The sequence below is a fragment of the Rhincodon typus genome, chromosome 10 (assembly GCF_021869965.1).
Source record: "Rhincodon typus isolate 14 chromosome 10, sRhiTyp1.1, whole genome shotgun sequence".
In the NCBI taxonomy this organism is placed as follows: Eukaryota; Metazoa; Chordata; class Chondrichthyes; order Orectolobiformes; family Rhincodontidae; genus Rhincodon; species Rhincodon typus.
In genome coordinates, this window is record NC_063341.1 from 50,412,115 (window position 1) to 50,429,193 (window position 17,079).

A 17,079-nucleotide genomic window follows, 5' to 3' on the forward strand; every position below is an offset into this window, starting at 1 on the left:
GGGTATTACCACAAAAGCCCCGGACTGGAAAATTCCACTTGTGTTGAAATCAGAAACAGCTAGATAGATGCAGACACTTTGTTGCAATTATGAGATGGGGAGATGATGTCATTGTGGCTATGTCATGCAATCCAGAGGTTCTGAGGAAATGTGTTCAAAACCCACCAAGGCATTTAGGGGTACTTGAAATCAAATAACAAAATAAAATGAAATTTGAAGGCTAATCTGGTGATGATGCTACCATCATTGATCGTTTTAAAACCAATTTGTTTTATTAATGGGATGAAGCCATCCTTGCCTGGTCTGGCCTGCATGTGACTTCAGACTCACAGCAATGTGTTGACTTGTACCTGCTCTCAGTAAGCTACTCAATTCAAGGAGAAGAAGGGATGGTCAATGAATGCTGGCTTTGCCAGGGCTGGTCATATTCCGTTAAAAAATAAAAACAGAAACAGCAACATTCACAGCCCAGTCAGGCTTATGGTCTTCATCAGTCATGCTATGGTGTTTCTAAAGAAACATTGTGACTGTCACTCTAAAAGTACTTAACAGAGCATTAGCCTTATACCTGAGACATGGCTTCTACAACAATCATGTAAAGCTTTCTTTTATTTCTTTACTGTGTTTACTGTCAGATATGAGAAAACTGAAACTCTTATTTCATTCATTTACTATCATAGTAAGTATGTCTTTTGTAAAGTGTATGTGGCTTGTCCCAGAGCTCTTAGATACAAGTGTATCTGGGTGTCATAAAGTATCAGTCAAAATGCTATTATGCAGGTACAGCCAGCAATGAGCCAAACGGTATTGTTTACAGCGAGGGAAATTAAATACAAAAATATGGAGGCTATGCTGCTCTTATACATGGCATTGATGTCGATCCAACTTGAATGTTTGTGTATAATATTAGTCTCTTTATTTAAGGAAGGATGTAAATGCATGGGAAACAGTTCAGAGAAGGTTTACTGGACTAATACCTGGAATGGGTGGATTGTCTTATGAAAAGAGGTTGGACACACTAGGCTTGTATCCAATGGGGTTTAAGAAGACTAAGAGAACACTTGAGTGGATGGATATGATTTAGATCTAGGGATCACAGTTTAAAAATAAGGGATTGCTTATTTAAGTCCAAGATGAGGAGAACATTATCTTATAGAGAATTGTGAGTGTTTAGGTGGTGGAAGTAGGAACTTTGATTATTTTCATGTCAGAGATAGATAGGTGCTTGCTAAGCAAGGGGTTGAAAGGTTATTTGGGTAGACAGAATTATCGAATAATCATATCAGTTATGATCTTAAAGAATGTTGTTGTAGGCTCAAAGAACTGAGTGCTTTAGTCCTGCTCTTAATGCGTATGCTTGTCTTTTAGATTTAGCTGGTTTTTTACAGTTCTCTTTGTTAAGTTTTGAACTGGAATGTGATGAGGCAAGCAGTCCATAGGATGTGAGTGTTGGTGAGCCACAAACAAGAGGAGGTGTGAATTCAACAAATGGGACCTAATCTATGGGGGGGAAACATGGATGGCTCACCTCCCCAGATGTAATATCGATGATGAGCCACCAGGCCTGGAACCAGTCTATTCCACATCTAGAATATTCCACGGGTAGGTTAAATTGTTGGAGAGTGTGACTTCTGGAAATGCCACTGATTGGAACCGCTAGCTATACCAGCTCCAGCGGCCCTAGCAGTGTCAAAGCTCAGTAGTGGGGGTACCTGGGCTAAAGCAGTCTCAAGCAGGAGGCGTGATGGATCCCTAGACTCATAAGCAGTAACATTGGTCAGGGTAGATTTTCCCAACTTAGGATGGAGGGTGGGTTTTAAAGTCCATGCAGGGAGGAGGAAGGTGGGATATTATCTTTTGGGATGTGCAAAGTGAACCCTCCTAAGTTTATACTCCACTTCCCTTCTCACACTTTAAAAAATGTGTAAAAAAACATGCAGGGAAGGAAACTGCCATCCTTACCCTGGTCTGGGATGCATGTGACTCCAGATTCATAGCATGTGGTTTATTCTTAATTGCTGTCTGAGCAATAGGGATGGACAATGCTGGCCCAGTCAGTGACACCCTCATCCCATGAGTGAATAAAATAAAATCCATTATGCTCCTGACTTGTATATGTTGGATAGACTTTGGTGATACAGAAAGTGACATACTCACCACAGAATACCTAGCTTTTAATGTAGCATTGTTTATGTGTCCAGTATTATTTATGGTCCAGTACAGTTTCTGCTCCATGGTAACCCCCAGGATGTTGATGGTGTGAAATTCAGTGATTGTAATGCCATTGAAACTCAAGGGAAGATGATTAGATTTTTTTTTGTTGGAGATGGTCATTACCTGGTGTTTCTGTGGTGCAAATGCAACTTGTCACTTATCAGACTTTACCTGAATGTTGTCCAGTCTTGAATGATATTGAGTATTGTATAGTGATCAGCTAGAATATAAGAAAACTATCTCCAGTGACTGCATGTGAGCATTTTGCATGTGAAATATACTTCTTCTAAAGACTGGGTTCCTGAAATCATGACTTCTGATTTTAGTGATGCTTCTGAGACATAATGATAGTCTCATTCATTTGAATGACTGAAGATGACTTTTCCTTCTGTAAGACCACAGGCCCAAAATTACACATTATGAATTGGCTCTCAGCAGGAGAAGTTCCTACTATCTCTCAGCAGGAGAAACCAGGTTTAACAGAAAATTGGCTGAGCTAAATTAAACAGCAGTCACCAGCTATCCACTACAGAGAATCGTGGAAAGCAAGGTCAAAAAGGTCATAAAGATTCAGAGGAACAGTTACAACAAACCCACGGGTTGTGTATTGGAGAAGTTTAGATCAGACTTTCTGTCATCTTGACTTCCAGCCAGAGCCTGAGGAGGTGCACTTTACATTTCCTGGCAATGGCAACAGTATGGCATGACCCCATTAGATGTTTTGAACCCCTCTCATGACCCCATTGGCCAAAGGTCACAGAACATTCTGCAAGGTCTGGGGTGAGGAGGGATAAAACCACACCCAAAAGCCACCCTCATGAGCAAAGACTCGCAGCAAATGTGTGGCGGAAGACCGTGCAGTAACCCAAGAAAACCCAGGAGAAGATCCACCCTGACCTGTAAGATCCAGCTTCATGGAAAAGAGCCAGCCTTCTGACAGAGAGGAAGGAGATTCCAACCAGCCCAGCTCAAACACATGAATCATTGAGTGTAATATCTTTTCTCAGATGGATAGAGCCACATAGAGAGTAAACATTATGGGAATTTGAGAAATGCTCACTTTGTGTTATTAATAAGGAATATTTTGTTAATAAAATCAAGGTTAATCACAAACCAAATTCTGTATGCCTTTGTCAGTATCACTGACAAGAGTGCTTGAAGAAAGTGTTATTAATACATAAACTGGTCAAAGTATCCAAAGCACAGGCAACACTTCAAAATTATTCGAGATATTCATAGTTACTTTGACTTGTTTTGTGAAACCATTAAATCGGGTGGTTGAAGTGACACTGAGTGCCTGCACTATCTCTTCCATATTATCCACAAAACCTTCTTCTGGGATTTTTGTTCCATTTATTCATCAGCTTCTTGGCCTTATCTTTGCCAAACTTCATGAAGGTGTGCTGGGACTTGTTCGCAAGAGACATCCCTTAATATTGTTCAACTTTTCCTCCCTCTGTGCACTAACTCTGTTAATCTATAATATATTGATTATCTCTATAAAGCAGTAGCTAAAGCAGATTTCTCTCCCTCCCACTGGAAGTGAGCTTTCAATGGGAGGATTCCCAGCGTTTACTCACATTACTTAATAAATAAACGGTACTCCAGGAAAATGCAGTTAGGCATTGGATGTAGTCAGAACATATAGCCAGAAGTAACAGTGTTATCTTGTTTCAAACATGTCATGGAAAATCCAGGCCTTCAACTGTTGAACATTAACAATATACGAACACTTCTATACCCACCTCAGACATAACTGTCTGATTGTAAGACTGGTCTCTGTTGTATTTGCTGAATATATGGCAAGTCTTAATCTAACTCTTCCACCTTTATTCCACATCCTAGAAGTGTATTTCCCCATTTTGCCCACTTTCAGATACAGAGCCTGGAACTGAAACAACTGAATTCACCAAAGATAAAATTTCTACTGACTAGTGTGTAAAAATGTCAGTTCTATCATCTGGGCATTTTTTAAAGCTAAAGTTGTTGGTTAAAACACCTCATTCTTCAGTTTCTGGTCGATTTTATATGTATGGGTGACAGCTTGAGGTGACCTATCATTTCAGCTTTGGGACCTGCGTTTGAATTGTAATTAATATTCATGATAAAACTTTCTTTTATTTGTTAAGACCTTGTAATGAAATATGTTTGTTTGGTCTAAGTGAGTGTGAGGCCTTTCAGCAATGCTGAGCTTGAATTGTCAATCAGACAAGGCAGAAGTATGGAAAACTTGGAAAATAGAATATTACACTGGTCAATGGATTACAGTTTTTAGAGGCCTGATCTGAAAATATAGCTAGCATTGCAAAACGGAGGCTTTACCTTACATTCAATCAGGGTATTTGATTCTAGGCTAACCTGTAAAAAGTAAAGTTTACAATTGTAAAACATTTAGAATACATTAATATATTCACATATACTGAGATTCTAAAATATACTCATTAGTTTTCAATAATCAATTTTAATTGCTTCAATGCGCCAGAAAAAAGAATCTTGAACTTTTGCTAGAAAAAATGAGAAGAAAATTAACTATTGAATGTATTGAAAAAATGCTAATGCGTAATTGTTACCCTTGTGGGGCTCATTTGTCAAAGCAAATGTAGTTGTTTAGTAATCCATATCCAATTAAGCAATAACGTACGAGTCGGTGTACATTAGGTCAGAGTAGGTCTTAGTTATTGAAATGAGTATGAGCCACCAGGCAGACACTTAATTAAAAGGAACTTTACTGAAAAAAAAAACGAGTAATGAAAAGTGTTTTAGGAGTTGTGTCAGTGACCTCAGAGTATGGCAACAGAGAGAATTATGGGAATCCAACAATGTTTGCCATCTTCTGCAATTATTTCATTTTGTCAATTAAAAAATGGCACACACTCTTCTCGGAGTATTTAAGTTTCTCCTTGCTCCTGCTCCCTAATTTTACTCCTGCCCCCTTTCCAACCCAAGGCTTCCATTTTTCCTGGGACATGTTTCATTTGCAAAGGACACTCTGACTGGCTTATCCTTCTTGGGAGAAATTGCCAAGTTGAAATCAGGTTAAGGGGTTGGAGGAGGTTAACATTACCATTTACCATTCTGTACCTAAGTTGCTTGACCAGATAGTGATGTGATTTTTTTGGGTGCAATGCCAATGCTAGTTTGATATGATCTAAGTGCTTTCCTATGTGTTAGTTCAATTAACATATATCACAAAGACTGGGTTCTTTTTGAGCCGGCTGTCTTGAGGTTTATTAACACTAACCATATACACTTTTATGATAGCTCAGACTTACCCATTTTCTGAGTTCTGTATTTACACAACTTACTGACTAATCACTGACTCCTTTGCATTGTGCAGGGAATGACTGAAAGTGAGGACCTTTATACTGGAGTGTCACATGTCATGATTTTTTTTTATTCATTCATGGGATGAGGGCGTTGCTGGCTAGGCAGCATTTATTGCCCATCCCTAATTGCCCAGAGGGCAGTTAAGAGTCAACCACATTGCTGTGGGTCTGGAGTCACATGTAGGCCAGACCCGGTAAGGATGGCAGTTTCCTTCCCTAAAGGACATTAGTGAACCAGATGGGATTTTCCTGACAATTGACAATGGATTCATGGTCATCATTAGATTCTTAATTCCAGATACTTATTGAATTCAAATTCCACCATCTGCTATGGTGGGATTCGAACCTGGGTCCCCAGACATTATCTGGGTGTCTGGATTAACAGTCCAGCGATAATATCACTAGGCCATTGCCTCCCCCTAAATTGCCTCCCGCTTCATGGAACTGCCTTAAAGATATATTGCCTGTCTCACCTGAAATCTCTACAATAGCACAAGAAGTATTTTGTATCCCAAATTAAAGAAATAAAGAAAAGTGCTGCGTCATTATTCATCGGTTACTTAGTGATGATCTCTCACATAAATCTTCCCAATGTCTAGACAAACTCAGATATTGGAGTGATGCAATGGTTGGATGGGATTCCGGCCCCATTTTAGTGTAACAATGGCAGGTACTTATGAATCGGAAAATATTTTGATTCAAAAATGTTTCTATTTTAAGCTATATATATATGATAGTGAAGTTGCTTCCAGTGGGCAACTCACATGACTGAAGCGACCATATGGTTAAAATAGCAGCAAATGGAGATCAAATGATAACAGTTATGCTTTTCTCAGTTCAATATCAACTCTCCTAGCTGATACCTGAGACAAGTTAAACTTTCCCCAACAATTTTCACAGAAAAGATATCCTTCCTGCCCTGGATCCCAATGCCATTAAATTTCCAAGATAAAATGTGTTCAATACAATATATAACTTTTTATTAATCATAATAAATCAATAACCTTGATAATATAGTATGTATATTAATATAGATAATATCGTCTATAATATAATATCGTGCCAAATATTATAAAATTGTGTTTTCCCTCACTCACTGTGAACAACATCATAGGAGTCTAATTATTTGTTCATTTTTATTCTCTTTCTGCAGCCTGTGCTGTTCAGAAAAAAAGGAAGATGTTTTTCTTCACTGTAATGAAGAGACCAATGATCTGACCATTTAGTAAGGATCATAGTTAAAAATCTAGTTGATTAGCTATAATCTGTGATAGCTTTGAGTTGGCTTGTCTTGTGCAATGTAAAGCCTGGGTAAGGTATACCATGCTTGTTCCCACCTCTCTGGTTGTGGAGGAAAAGGGTTAACAACCTTGTTACTCTAAGTTTAACTTCTGAGCATGTCATAAGGAGCTACATTATAATGATGTTGGATCATTTGGAGCTGAAACCAATCTGTAAGGTTCCAAGATACACTACCTTACCATCTTCTTTCTACAGTAATTATCAGGAAAGCCTATTAATATTCATTTACTTGATTACAGAATGTTAATATTCATTTATTTGAGTACAGTGTGTTGTGATTTGTTTCTTAGTTGGTATATCAGTGTACGTCTAAGAGATACGCTAATGATATCATCAGTGTATCATAGCATGTGACCTGAAGACATACAAATTTCAGATTTAATCTTAACTCAGGCCACACACGGATGGAAGCATGCTATTCTTCATAGCTTAATGGCCTATTACTAGCCCAGACATATACTGTCTATAATTGTAATGTAACAGTGAGCTGTAATAAATGTTCCGTTGTATCGTCCAATACATAATACCCACATCTCATTCTTATGTTACAAGAGATTAACTTTGCCAAATCAGATATAAATACCTTGCAGCATGAAAAATGCACATCATAGACTTAATCTTACTACATTGGTCACAAGTATGATGAGATACTGACCAGTGCACAATTTTCTAAGACAAACATTCTCTTTTTTTAATGGATGATAGCAGCCAAACTGAGAGAGCCATGATCTTTGCAGCAACAGCTGCTCTTCCTCAAGTACACAGCACTATTGACTGCACTTCATAAAACACCACAAAGGAGTTCCACAAACTGAAAAGGGCTTTCACTCAGTTTAAGCACAGACTGCGTGTGGTCACTACAAAAGGATTGTATCATTTTGTGCCAGGCTCCCATACATCTGTCAAGCAGGAAGCCTTGCCAAGCATCACTTCAAACGAGGATGATATGAAATTAAATTTTTTGCATAAAAGGAAGCCATTTGACTAATCGTGTCTTAGCTCCAGCACCAGATTAGGGTCATGTTGTCTTGGTCTTTTTTTGTAGCCTTTAAGATTTGTCTTTTTAAAGTGCTTATCTATGTCCCCTTCCAGTGTTGTGATTGACTCAGCTTTTAAAGTAACACCATTAGCAAGGAAGCTTTTTTCATCAAATGGCAATTTTCACTGTCACAGACAGAATCATGAATCCCATCTGAAACAGCCAACTCATAAAATGGAGCAAATAAAAAAAAGACTTTGACAGGAAAACAAGAAAAGAAACAGGGCAAGAAAGACAATGGGAGAGATAATCCGTTTACTTCTTTCCAGTTTGCCACAGCTGCTTAATGAGATGATGATTATAAATTTGCAACATTGTACTGTTGTCATACTGACACACAAACTTGTTAAAGTAGTGCCATGGAATCTTTTACAGGCAGGAGTAGAAAAGGCCTCAGTTTAATGCTGTACCTGAAAATGGCACCTCTGACTGTACAGCACACCCTCAATACTGCTCTCCAGGACTACTCGAAACATTCTGAGACGAGAGTGCTACAAGGTGAGCCACAGATGCCAGTTGTTGCTCTGCCTGAAAATTTAAGCCTTGTTGCTGCTGTTATTTTTGCTGCTTTGTTTTTATCTCCTTCACCATGTACAATGTGTGGCAGTTATGAGAGGTGTAGGAAGTCCACATTGGATGCTGAGAGTGAGCAAGTAATATTCAAAGTGAGAAAGTACTCAACAAGCTCAGTGCCACACGAATATCACTGATGTCTGTGCCTATAAGGTGCTTACCCCTTTACATTCTGCAGCCCATTGCTTCTGGGACTAATCCTACCAGGTCTCAGCCAGCAGGCTCGTAATTGGTATGACTTTTCACTTTTGTCTTTAAAGTTGCATTATTGTCCTAATTGCATTGTAGGACTCTGATCTGTGAGCCATTCCTCAGGCTCCTGCCTGCCATTAACAGGAACCTTGCCCAACTGAAATGTGTTAAAATGGTGACTGGTTTGCAGTAAGCACTCAGTAGATAAATCTGCCCAGCTTTTAACCCTCACATGCCCAGTGCCCACAGGTGCTGGGGGTTTTTAAATTTGCCCTGTTGTTTAATTACATAGACATGTACCTATTTTCATTGTGATGATAACAATGTACAGCCAATCTGACTCTTTTCTATCCCCAATGGAAAGAAAGTGGCTTCATCTTTCTGATTGCAGCTTCTAATTATATGTCTTGGAGAACAGAAAGCCCTATCTTACAAGGGAGAGAGTCTTTTAAAATATTGGTAGCTTGTGGCATTTAGCAAAGGATGCAAAAACAAAATCTCACAAGTCACTATGAAATAAATATAATTCTAAAAGGAATGATAGAACAGTGAGACATAGGGTAAACGTGCAAAGATCTTTAAAAGTGGCAGGGCAGGTAGAGAAAGCAGATTCAGAAAGCATACAGGATTTTTAAAATTTCTAAAATTCTAAAAGGAGTGACAGAACAGTGAGACATTGGGTAAATGTGCAAAGATCTTTAAAAGTGGCAGGGAAGGTTGAGAAAGCAGTTCCATAAATCATTCAGAATAATGAGCTTTGAATAATTAAGGTCACAACTACAATGCATAAATATGAACAATATTGTTTTGGCCTTGTCTAGAGTTTGTATCCAAATTTGAGCAACACAAATCAGAAAGCATGTGAAGACATTTAAGAAAGTCCAGAAAAGATTTACCAGAAGGCCTCTCAGGATGAGGAACTTTAAAAACCAGGTAGGCTGGAGAGCTGGGCAGTTGTCTTTGGAGATGAGAAGATTAAGAGGAGATTTAATGGAAGTTTTGAAAATCATATGGGGTCTGGACAGAATCGGGAAAAGTCGACACCATTAACAGAGGAACTTAGAGCTAGTGGATGCCACAGTTCATTTGAAAAGAAGTAATAATGACATCAAGAAAAGGTTTTTCTTTCTCAGTGAGTGCTTAGGATATGGAAAGGACAGCCTCTGAGTGTTTGAAGACAGATTCAATCAATGTCTTTAAAAGACAATTGCCCAATTATCTGAAGAGAAAATAAAATCCTGAGTTACAGGGGAATGAACTTAATGAATTACTGAGGTGGCGCAGACAGGAAAAGCTGTATGGCCTCCTTTTATGCAGTAGCCATTCTATAACTTGGAGTCCTGGGAATGGATCTTAGAGCAACAAACCTTCTAAACAGGAGATGGAAGACGTACTTCCTGAGCAAAAAGAAGCGTGATATCACACAGGAAAGGGAACATTATAATGTTACACTGTGAAATGCCAGCACTAAAGACTATAAGAAAATTTGTGACATGAATATCTTCATGGAATTCGGCTGGGGAACAATATTTTCTTTAGAAGTTGACAAAGTATGAAACTTGTGTGAGACCACAAGTTTCATGACTTTGAACAAAGAACTCAGCTTTTAAAGTAACACCATTAGCAAGGAAGCTTTTTTTATCAAATGGCAATTTTCACTGTTCACAGACAGAATCATGAATCCCATCTGAAACAGCCATTACAATCATGGACAGTATATGTCTGGGCTAGTAATAGGCCATTAAGCTATGAATTTTGCTAGACAGAATTCAGATGTAATTATAACCAACAAAGCTATGCTAATATCCAATTAGAATTAACCTGAAGTAAATTTGGGTAACAAATACACAGTATTGAACACCCCACAAAGCAAATCAAATAACAAATATGGTTAAGATAGATCCCATCCCATGCATTTCTCAGCAGTCCCCCTAAACAGTAGTGACACTGTGAATCACCAAATCTCTTTAAAGGTTTACAAGGGATTCCAATTCTTCACATCTTAAAGTCAAGCTCTAGACCTCCATCAATGGCTGCTCCATCATGGGTTGTCTCAACAGCTGCTCACATTCCAGAAGTTCACTTTCCCAATCAGGGCTGTGCTCCTCTGGATTCAGGAAACTACACTTCAGCAACTATTCACACACACAATTTCAGCTGCGGATGGATTGGTAGCTCCACCAAGCTGGTGCAGCCCCTTGTTTCTCTGAGCCCTAATCTTAGCTGTAGAAAGTAAAGACTGCTTATGGACTTCCTTCATCCTCACTCTTAACTACACTGAACTATTAATGGCACACGGCTTCTTCCAAGCCCCCTAAATGCTAGGGAATTACCTGAGCCCTAACTCTGTCACTTAGCTCCACCTCTTTGCTCATGGACAACTCCTGAGCCAATACAACTTGGAGCCCGTATGGCACCATCTTTTTGGGATGGAGTTTCCTCTCCCTGTTCCTCAGTACCTGACTGACAAGCAACCCAAAAAACTTACTTTTCTGACTGCCTCCATCCAACTGACTGTCAGTAAATTTTGAGCTGTTTGAGTGACCTATTGAAAACTTCACAACAAGCCCAGACAGCATTCAATGCAACTAGTATTTAGGAACAGTCTCTTGGAACTCTGTTCTCATAATGATATCACTTTCACAGATTGTTGACTTACATAATACAAATGACACCCAACAAAATAGTTTTCATCGCAACATATAATTGTACATGAATTCGTCTAAATTGCCAAACAATCCTAACTGATAGAGTAAGCCATATCTTCACAATTTGAGATATTTCCAAATCATCATTATAAGTTGAATTGGGATGGGGAGATGGAAAAATGTGTGAAATATACTGATCACTCTAATCTGGCTTGGAAATTATCAGAGCTGTGAAACTCAAGGGTCTTGACTGTTCAATGGTGTTGGTTTTTTCCCTCTTTCTGTCATAAATCAGCTTGTTGTGCTTGGGGCCATTTGATACTCTGTATTTTCTCTAATTTACAACACTCAGAATCTATTGACAATGAATCTATAGAGGTCGGAGGTTAATTTCTTATCAATATAGAATCAGCAGGCCATTAGTCATAGAGTCAGAGGTGATAGGAGCAAAAAGTAAGGTATTCCCCTTCTACTAGACACCATGGGCATGCAGTACTCATTTTATTAGACTATTACTGCTCTAAAGTACATATCTCCTAAGTGTGTTCACACCAGATAAGGGTACAATTTGGTTAAGTAGATAAAATTTTGAAAGCAAAGCTCATTTCCTGTCCTAATTAATCATATTCCTAGTGTGTAGTATATTTTGACCATGTAACATCTGTGTTTTAAATGTACTTCAATAAACTTTTCTCCTTTTTATTAGTTTAAAAAAGGTTGGTTTTCCTTTCCCGTCAAAGTTATAGGAAATAACTACTGCTGTTAAACTTAACTCTGATTGCTGGACTTATACTGACATCTGCTGAACTCTGGTGTCAAAGTGAAATAAAACAGCTGCAGTGCTCCTTCATGATGGCAAAAAGATCACCACAGAATGTTGGTTTTATCAGTACTCAGTTGTGATAGTTGCACCATTATTACTTGGCAGCAGATTTTAGAAAACAGTTCAACTGACCAATACTTTAAAGAAAGAAGGGAGGGGTTAATAAAAAAAACAGGATTAATTTGTGTTGCAAACATCAGGGCACCTATAAAACCTGAAGTTGTAAGCATACGGTCAGAGCATAACTAATTTCTCTGAATTTTGTTCCAGTTTAGGATTTATTTAACAATGTAGTTGTGAATGGGCCATAGATTCTATTGTATGGATTAGTGTTGAAGTGTGTTGTCACACTGGCCCAGAAACTTCACGCACTATGTTTACCTCAGTGGAAGATGACCTCCACTTACCAATGTTCTGGTAGATGTTCTGGGTCAGTATGTTTGACTGTACATTAGAGTATTGATAAACATGAATCTCAATGCTTCATATAAAATAGGAGTGACAAACTTGGTGCATGGGAGATAGATGGCCTTTACATGGTGAGTTCTGGAGTGAATAGGTATTCTTGAATGAAATGCAGAGAAGGTGCTGGTGAACTGACAGAGTCCAAACTATCAGTGTTGGTTTAGGAAGTAGGATTAGAAGGATGAAAAAGAGAAAAGGGATTGAATATTCTGCATTTGTGTCAAGAACCTACCAAAAAAGCGATTTTTGCTCTGAATGTAGGGAACTCTGCCACTAATCCTTACACTGTCAGCCCCTGTGCAGACCAAAGTGCAATGAGCTTCACACTGTACCTATTTGCCTAGGAAGCAGATAAGTCCTGCAAGATCCTGATGGTCTTCTTGATAACCATACCTATAGATGCATATGCCTCATTGCAGAGCTCCTTTGATGCTGCACAGGCCATCTTCACTGGAGTTTTTAATATTTGGAGCAGTACATTTTGTCATCTATAAACCATCTAGAGATATGATTTACTTTTTATGGAGATCAAAGCAGATAAAAATGTTGAAATCCTGTAGGAATGAATGTGACAACTTGCAGATTATTTTATGCTAATCTGTAGGATTCTCCCCATTTAAGTAACAATCTATTTATTCAGGAAGAGAAGCCATTTCTATTGAGAAAGTTCCCATTCACTCGTAAGATGTGGGCGTCGCTGACGAGGACAGAATTTATTGTCCATCCCTAGTTGCCCTTAAGATGGTGGTGATGAGCTGGCTTCTTGAAGCACTGTAGTCCATGCGCTGTAGGTAGACCAGCTATGCTGTTAGAAAGGGAGTATCAGAAGTTTGACCCACAAAACTGAAGGAACAGTGATATATTTCCAAGTCAGGATAATGAGTGGCTTTTCTTTTTAATTATTCATTTATGGGATGTGGGCATCGCTGGCTGGCCAGCATTTATTGCCCGTTCCCAGTTGTCATTGAGAAGGTGGTGGTGAGCTGCCTTCTTGAACCGCTGCAGTCCTCCTGCTGTGGGTTGACCCACAATGCTATTAGGGAGGGAATTCCAGGATTTTGACCCAGTGACAGTGAAGGAATGGTGATATATTTCCAAATCAAGATGGTGAGTGGCTTCGAGGGGAACTTGAACGTGGTGGTGTTCCCATATATTTGCTGCCGTTGTCCATCCAGATGGGAGTGGTCGTGGGTTTGGAGATGCTGTCTGAGGATCTTTGGTGAATTTCTGCATTTTAGTGTTGGTGGGGGTACCAATCAAGTAGGCTGCTTTGTCCTAGCTGATGTTGAGCTTTTTGAGTGTCATTGGAGCTGCAGCCATCCAGGCAAGTGGAGAATATTCTATCATACTCCGAATTCAGTCTTCTCAATATTTAATTTGAGGAAATGGCTAAACGGTTGTTTGATCTGATTATGCATTGTGAATTGTACAATATATGTATCATATGGTGATATGTATGAATTATATAATATAAACTGCAGATAGATATTGTGGGAGAGTGAGGTAAAAATAATGCTCTGAGGACACAGAGAAAGCATGGGTGACATCATTGTAAATATACTTTTACACCTCTAAATATATATGTACTTTCAGTTGTCATTTTAGCTGTTGGACCTGGGTGTGGGCTTACCATGTCAGAGTTAAGCAGTCCCTTCATACATCCCAACATCAAAAGAAGCTTTATTGGTGAGGCATTTCCTATCTCTGATAAGCACCCTGGATAGCAACAGATTTTAGGTATCTTTCAACCCATATGTTCACGAGCACAACTAAGACTTGGCACTTTAATGAGGAGATCACTGGTAATGTGAACACCTTGAAATAGGTCCTTTCCTCTACTAATGTTCTACACTTACGTCCATTTTGAGTGTGTGATTACATCATCAGTCGTGAATTCCTCTCTTTGCCTGCTTCAGTCGCGCAAAGCATGGGATGCCAGGATTATGCAGCACACTCTATTTGGGATCTACTGCAAGACCCTTCCAGAATGATCCAAGCATGAGAACATCATCTCAAGGAACCTTATCATCTGTTGAAGAAGAGTGATCTCTATTGTATCTGTGTTCTGCCTTGTTCTGTAAGAGAGTCATCAACCATGGTTGGTGAGGATAGTTCTAGTGTCCTCTCAGCCATCCATCTGGCCCTTTGAATGAGAAAGTAATTTGGGATTTATCAAGAATTAATGCATCACGGCAGCTTCCAAGATTCCTCAAATGTGTGGCAGTGATGCTCATAAGGGGGTTTGGCCATTGAGCAAGAAGAATCCTTTCCTGATAATGAATTCAGCTGCATTATTATATTGAGCAATATGTCTAAAATCTATAGCATCTTGCACCTCAGAAAAGCAAGGAAGCCATGGAAAAATTCCATTGTATGTGTTGTAGCACTGACCTTGTCATATTCATACTGGCACCCTACCTACCAGACACCTTATTTACCTGTCACCCTGGCACTCTACCCATGTGGCATCCTTCCCATCTGGCATCCTAATCTTCCATTCACTTTAAGCACTTAAATAAAAACAGAGAATGCTGGCAGCACCTGTGGAAACAGAAATAGAGGAAACATTTTCAGAAACAAGTTCGGAAGGATTCTTTTTCCTTACATACTTATCCTTCACAGGAACTGTCAAAGTTGTGGTCTGTGCTGCTGTACATTTAAATCTCAGAATATGGCAATTATTAACATGAAAAAGGGGACCTGGTTTGCCTTCCCCAGACTATCCTGCACAAAAAGGATTTAAGGTCTTTCTTAATGTAAAAAAGTAGGAGCAGAGTGACAATCGATGATTGCCATTATTCAGAAAATCCAACCCATTGTTTCAAGATGAAAATAGTTGCTGTGTTTGCTGATTATATGGCGCTGATTTATACCGTTGTGGATAGGGATCTTGTGCCAACTGGTGAGTGGATATCAGCTATAGAGACAGAAATGTACTTCAGCGAATCAGAAAATGTTAATGATAAGATGACTTACAATACACTCCATCTAAATGACTGTAAAGTGTTCCGTCATGTGTTGAGATTTATGCAGTGTTCATGTAAAGGGTCAAAGCACATAAAATTAAATTCTTTGTAAAGTCTATATTAAAAAAATGGCTGATGATAGTAAATGTGTAATGGCAACTTGTCAAGGTTCATTATTTTAGTAGTTGACTTACTTATGATGGATTTTTTTTCACGTTATATTTCTTCAAGTTTCTTAACCAAGGCTCTTAAGAAGTATTTTAAACTATACACTGTTGTGCTGTCCTATTTCATTCAGTTCCTTTCACTTCATGCTTTCATTGTATTCAGTCTGCATTGGACTTTTTATAGATTGACAGAGTCTTTGAGTTATACAGCACAGAAACATATCCTTCGGTTCAACTAATCCATGCCGACCAAGTTTCCCAAACTAAACTAGTCCCAAATGTTTCTTCAAGATGGCTAATTGTTGACTGCCCATTGACAATATTGGTGGAGTTTCTAACATAAAATCTTCTATTTTCCTGCACTGTACAGCTTGCTTAATTTAGGTCATTTCAATTCCTTTTTTCCCTTTGTGTCCCAACCTGCACACTTCTTCCAAGAGGTAGTTGCTAGCAGCATCACTGCTGGTGGGCATTACAAGGTTTTTCAAACAAGGGAGAGGAGGGAAATCTTTGTTTATTTCAATTACGTGGTATTACCCGAATGAATTCATGCACTATTTTGAGGTATAAATGCATCTCATGGCTATGTGTCCTCAACAATACTGCAAGATCTATATATACTTGACATCTGTTCTCCCAGGAGATATTAAAGAACAGACGCCTCTATATCTACCATTACTAGGTAGTCTGTTTCAGAAGTTGCACCCTGATGAAAACTTCTCCTGCTATAACCTTGGAGCTAGACTTCCCAACTGATGCACAGTGACCTATATTAGAATATGCGTTGAGTCTGTACAATGTTGTCAAGGCTGTCATCACTTTTCTTTCCCCCATTCATCACTGTGTAAATCAATTTCAACAATAAAACATTTCAGTAAAGTGAATTCCAATGCCTGAATGGCTGTAGTCACAACATCATGACAGAATTCTGTTTTGTGATTGCACCATCCTCACTACTTTGAGCCCCCATGCTTGCTGAAAAGAAACATAAAAAATCACTTACTCCATGCGCCCCCCTCGTTTGAGAGAATCCTTCCTCTAGAAATGTCAGAGGCACATTGCTGCAGGCTGCTCAAGGTGACTCATCTGATATGGATAATATTTCCTGCATCTGCATAAACTGTTGCCTGAAGAATGGTAATCTCCTTCTTATAGAGTTGTCAAACTGAGGTACTGAAGCCTAGTGGGATATAATGGATTTCTCTCTTGCCACATTTGCTTGCTCACATGTGCTTTACTCCCCTCGGCAATTCCTAAGAAACCCTCGCAATATTCTCCTGGATGCTAGAAATGCTGGTTATAATTGGGGCAAGCCAAGTGCTAATGTAACTTGCTGTGAATTGCCTGGGGCCTGTTGTATAAGG